Raw genomic sequence first — 6532 nt, 5'->3', positions numbered from 1 at the left:
AAATATAACTTACAAAAGGACCTAATATGATAGCTTACAAGAAAGTATTGACACCGAAAACACCACGTGATATGTTAAGTGGGAGGTTGTAGCGCCAATTTAAAATAATCGCTACCGAAAAAAGTAGCAACTATCGTAAGCAAATCTTCATACAAAATGCAAGACAGAAAAAACTTAACAAGGAAACATAAGTCACTAGCTCTTAACATTGCAAGTACACTAGCAAACTAGAAACCATGCCATAACCATCAGCTCAGGCACATTATACTCACATTATTTAGAACAGCACAATCACAACTTATGATTGAAGAAATTTTATTCCCATATATTTAAATGAACTAATTGTTGTCCCACCAAAATTTGGATTGGAGATAGGTAACAATATTCTTGTCCAACTGGAAGGCCTTAGTGAGAACATCAGGATTAATGGGAGGGTTAAACCCAAATCGCATTTGCAATCGTGATAACTCCGGATTTTGGTCTTTGAGACCAAACAAATGCAAGCGCTTTGGTATTCCGATATTGAATTGGAAGTGGATGAGACTGACAGGGAAAGCAAACACATCACCAGGGTTTAGGACTTTGGTGATGAGGCGGTTATCTGTGTTGGATATAATGAAACCGAAATAAAGTGTGCCTTCCAAAACCACAAGGATCTCTGTTGCACGACGGTACGTGTGAGGAGGGTTTTGGCCACCATATGGAGCATAGTCAATTCAAACTAAAGATATGCCGAGAGTGTTGAGTCCCGGTATTTGTGCCACATTGACAGAGTCACAGTTGATCCACCCGGATTTGAGGTGTTTCTAGGGATATTAAGCCCTGAGTAGAAGAAGTCTTCTGCATTGGCAAGCTTTGGTGTTGGAACAATGGCAGCAGCAACAGACTGAAATTTGCAAGAAGAACAAAAGAAATCAAAGCAGAAAGAAAACAAGCAGAACAGCAAAAAAGTAATAAACTTGAATACACAGACAAATTTTTGTAATTGAACATTGACCATTTTCATTCAAACTTTGAAATATAAAGGAGTTACAATACAATTTGACAGTAACCTAATGTGTTTAACTGCCCCAACTAATATAAACCTAAACACTAGCTAAAATATAGCTGACCAATCAGCCATTACATCAAAAGATCATATCACTAGCTTAACTTTAACAACATTGTGAATAAACTAAAGTTGAACTAAATCAAATTACAACAGAACAAAAATAACAAAGTTGGTTGCTTCATTCGGTCCAAAATTCAACCTTGCGCACCAAGCAAAATAGGCTGAGCTCGATAACTGTTGCTGGTCTTGATAGTAGCTTGCTACTGGTTTTGTGTTTTAATGCAGTCCAACTTTCAACACTCCTCCTTGGACTGTATGCAACACATACCAATTGCACTTCTCAAAGCTTCAAATCGTGCAGTTCCTAAGGGCTTGGTTAGCATGTCAACCAATTGTGCATCTGAGCTACAATGAACAAGGCTGATCTCTTTTGCTTGTTCAGCCTCTCGAACAAAATGCAACTTAATTTTAAAGTGCTTAGTTTTACCATGGAACACAGGGTTCTTGGCTATTGCAACTGCAGACTGATTGTCCACCCAAATTTCAGTTGCTTCAACTTGTGTTTCATTAAGATCCTGAAGCAACTTCCTAAGCCAAATGGCCTGATTGACTGCTGATGTTGTAGCAATGTACTCTGCTTCAGTTGTGGACTGAGCAACAGTTTGTTCCTTCTTTGAACTCCAGCAAAACATGCCCGATCCAAGTGTGAAGAAGTATCCAGAGGTACTCTTCATGTCATCGAGGGATCCTGCCCAGTCACTGTCAGAGTAACCTTCTAGTTTCAGTTTCTTTCCACTTTCAAACATCACACCAAAGTTAGCTGTGCCTTTGATGTATATAAGAACCCTTTTGGCAGCCTTCAAATGTGCCTCATTACAGCAGTGCATGAACCTCGATAGCAAACTAACACCAAACATAATGTCTGGCCTGGTTGCTCTTAAATACAACAGGCAACCTACTAGGCTTTGATAGTGCCTCTCATCAACTCTTTGCTGATTACCACTGCTTGTCAACTTTTCTCCTTGAGCAATAGGTGTGCTGACTGCTTTACAGTTTTGCATGCAAAATTTGCTAAGAATCTTCAAAGCAAATGTGTGTTGACTGATGAAGATGCCTCGATCAGACTGGTGAACTTCCATGCCAAGGAAGTATGTCATGACCCCCAAATCAGTCATCTCGAACACTTGCTGCATTTGAACCTTGAACTTATCAATGAGCTCAACTTTGCTCCCTGTCACTAAAAGATCATCCACATACAAGGAGACAATTAGCAAGGTTTCATGATCTGACCTTTTAACATACAGAGTAGACTCACTAAGGCTCTTCACAAATCCAAGCATGGTCAGATAACTATCAACCCTGTCATACCAGGCCCTTGGTGCCTGTTTCAGGCCATAAAGGGCCTTTCTCAACTTGTACACTTTGTCTTCATGTCCAGCAACTTCAAAGCCTTCTGGTTGCTCGATGAAGATCTCTTCCTTAAGAAAACCATTCAGGAATGCTGATTTTACATCCAATTGATGAACCCTCCACTGCTTCTGAGCTGCTAAAGCAAACAGTAGCTTGATTGTATCCAGTCTTGCTACTGGTGCAAATGTCTCCAAGAAGTCCACACCATATTGCTGACTGTAGCCTTTCACCACAAGCCTAGCCTTATGCTTGTTCAAAGAGCCATCAGCATTGTACTTGGCCCTATACACCCATTTAACTCCTATGACCTTCTTGTGTTCTGGTCTGCTCACCAATTCCCATGTCTGATTTTTGTTGATCATTTCCAGCTCAGCCTCCATAGCTTTCATCCAGTTTCTGTCCTTGGCAGCTTCCTCAAAGTCTGAAGGCTCAATCACAGCAACATTACACCTCTAATAGACATCAGCCAAAGTTCTGGTGCCCCTCACTGGTGTATCATCATCAACAGCATCTTCATTTGGTCCAACTTCTGTAGGTTCAGCAACTAAGTCCAACTGGTCCATTTCAGACATGTCAGCTTCAACACCATTCCAGTTCCACACCTTTTCCTCATCAAACTTCACATCTCTGCTGACTAAAACCTTGTTTGCTGTAGGATCATACACTCTATAACCTTTCTTATTGCTGCTATAGCCAACAAAGATTCCTGGAGTGGCCCTGCTCTCAAGCTTGCTTCTCTTTTCCACTGGTACAAGAGCATAACACACACAACCAAACACTTTCAAGTGTGTTACCACTGGTTTGACTCCATGCCAAGCCTCAAAAGGAGTCTTATCCTTGACTACTCATGTTGGCAGCCTATTGAGCAGGTATACTGAGGTGTTAACCGCCTCAGCCCAAAACTGGGTTGGAAGCTTGCCTTGAAACAATAGGCACCTGGCCATGTTTAGTACAATCCTATTTTTCCTCTCACAGACTCCATTCTGTTGAGGAGTATAGACTGTTGTGAGCTGATGGTGAATCCCAGCATTGTCACAAAGCTTCTGAAATCTCTCAGATACATATTCAGAGCCATTATCACTCCTCAAGGCTCTAATTTTACAGCCTGACTGATTTTCAGCATATGCCTTGAATTTGCATAAGGCTTCAAACACTTCTGACTTTTTCTTTAAGAAGTAGACCCAACATATCCTTGTCAAATCATCTATAAACAGGACAAAGTACCTGTTCTCATTGATTGAAGGTGTTCTCATAGGACCACAAACATCAGAGTGCACCAATTCGAGCTTATTTTGAGCTCTCCAAGCACTGTCAGCAGGAAAAGGTAGTCTAGCCTGCTTACCAAGCTGACAAACCTCACAAACACTCCCACTAGCCTCAATTTTAGAAATATCATCAACCAAATTCAGCCTATGTAACAGATCAATGGATCTGAAATTGGCATGGCCAAATCTCCTATGCCACAAGTCTGTGCTGTCAGCAAGGCTGGTGTATGCCCTTCTTTCTACTTGGCTAACATCCAGCATGAAACACCTATCAGTCATAGAGACTGTGACTAACTCCAGGCCATTCATGTCTTGAACAATACAGCAACCATTTTTAAAGACTAAGGTATAGCCTTTTTCAACTAATTGGCCTACACTAAGTAGGTTCTGGTCTAAGTCAGGTACAAAAAGCACATCTAAAATCAGCTTGTTACCTGAACCAGTGCTAACAAGCACATTGCCTTTGCCCTTAGCCTTAATCAACTTGCCATCTCCAATTCTGATCCTCGAGTGAAAGCTTCTGTCTAGGCCCTTGAATAGCTTCTCATCTGCTGCCATATGATGTGAGCAGCCACTGTCTAGTAGCCAATCATTGCTGGCCTTAGTTGTGCCAACAAAACAAGTTGCTGTGAACACATGCTCCTCCTGAGCTTGCATGTCCTCAGCAGGTCTAGCTTGTTGCAGAGCAGCCTCCCTTGGTTTGCCCTTGCACACCTTCTCCACATGGCCAAACTGCTTGCACTTTCTGCACTGGATATCTGGCCTGAACCAGCAATACTTTTCTGAATGTGTTGTCTTCTTGCAGTGAACACATGGTGGGAACACCCTTTTTGCTTTATCTCTTCCTGACTTGACCCTTCTATTTTGCCAAGGCTTCTTGCCTTTTGCACTCACACTCGAGCCTTCACTGGCTTTAGCCTGGAAAGCAGCCTCAGGATTCTCCTCCTGCTTATTTGCCCTCCTTTGCTCAAGTGCATACAGGGAGTTTATCAGCTCAGATAATGAAATGGCTGATAAGTCCCTCGAGTCCTCAAGTGAAGAGATTTTTGACTCGAATTTCTCAGGGAGAGTTGTAATGACCTTTTCAACAACTCTACCCTCTGTGAAGTCTACTCCCAAGAGCCTTATGCTGTTGACAATGGCCATTATCCTGTCTGAGTATTGCTTGATGGTCTCAGGCTCCTTCATCCTCAAATTCTCAAAGTCTCTCCTGAGGTTAATCACTTGCCGTTGCCTTGTCTTGTCAGTCCCCATGAACTCCTCCTTCAGCTTCTCCCAAGCCTGCTTTGGTGAGTCACAGGCCATGATGCGAGTGAATATCACATCAGAGACTCCATTTTGCAAGCAGGCCATAGCCTTATGCTTCTTGGCTCGCTCCTCAGCATGCTGTCTCATCTGTGCAATGGTGGGATTGGCTCTCAATGGAGGTGGTTCAGCATCATTCTCGATCACACTCCAGAGATCATGTGCCTGGAGGTAAGTCTTCATTTTGACTATCCAAATGTGATAGTTTTCTCCAGTGAACACTGGTGGAGGTGGTGGAGTGAAACTCATTCTGCTAAACTGATTTTAAGTGCTTCGATCCTTTTTAATTTTAAGCTTTGCTGTTGGTTTTGATTTGAACTCAACAAAGTACAAACAAAGGCCCCTCAAAGATTCGGGCTCATGATACCATTTGTTGGAACAATGGCAGCAACAATAGACTGAAATTTGCAATAAGAACAAAAGAAATCGAAGCAGAAAGAAAACAAGCAGAACAGCAAAAAAGCAATAAACTTGAATGCACAGACAAATTTTTGTAACTGAACATTGACCATTTTCATTCAAAATTTGAAATATAAAGGAGTTACAATACCATTTGACAGTTACCTAATGTGTTTAACTACCCCAACTAATATAAACCTAAACACTAGCTAAAAAATAGCTGACCAATCAGCCATTACATCAAAAGATCATATCACTAGCTTAACTTTAACAACATTGTGAATAAACTAAAGTTGAACTAAATCAAATTACAACAGAACAAAAATAACAAAGTTGGTTGCTTCATTCGGTCCAAAATTCAACCTTGCGCACCAAGCAAAATAGGCTGAGCACGATAACTGCTGCTGGTCTTGACAGTAGCTTGCTGCTGGTTTTGTGTTGTAATGCAGTCCAACTTTCAACATTTGGGTCCTTGCAGAACTTTCCATTTACAAACACTGCATGAAACAAACTAAGGTTAGTCAATATCGTGAATCCATGCAAATATATGAATTCTTATGAAGAAATTGTTACTTCGGATAAAAGGCTCTAGCATCTTGCATAATTATGGACTTAAAGATACTAGTCAACAAGAGAGTACTGAGAAACAAAACATAATATAACAATAGCGTACCACCATTCTTGGTGTCATTGATGGCTCAACAGAAATCTTGCAGGGGGCTGGGATCAGAAGCTGAGGCTAATAAGGAACTGAAGGCCAAGATGGCAAAAGCTGCAACGAAAAGTTGAAGTCGTTTCATCATAATTGATGTGCAAGCACGAAATGTATGCTACTACTTGGGAGAGGGGTGGGAAATCCTGCATGGCAAACAGGTCTATATATAGGCATTGAAACAAAAGAACTCGTCCTGATTTGCCTTTCATCAAGTACGTGAAGACTAGGCGTTTGCCTTCACAATTAGTCATTTCTTATTAGGAGGTGAATCAGTCTTCAACCACTACACTTTCTAGTTCTGTTCTCCTCGTACATCATTGCAATATATGTCGTGGAATTGGTCTTAATTCACTCGCAGTTCTAAACATTTTCTTATCCAGGCTTTGA

The 6532-nt window shown here is 41.3% G+C and overlaps 1 pseudogene; it reads right to left on the bottom strand.

Moving 5' to 3' along the window:
• Positions 1–338: 338 nt before the first annotated feature.
• Positions 339–6532, bottom strand: LOC105804567 (germin-like protein subfamily 1 member 14; annotated as a pseudogene).

Source organism: Gossypium raimondii, chromosome 11 (genome assembly GCF_025698545.1).
Source record: "Gossypium raimondii isolate GPD5lz chromosome 11, ASM2569854v1, whole genome shotgun sequence".
NCBI lineage: Eukaryota > Viridiplantae > Streptophyta > Magnoliopsida > Malvales > Malvaceae > Gossypium > Gossypium raimondii.
This window is presented reverse-complemented; position numbering and strand designations above follow the sequence as displayed.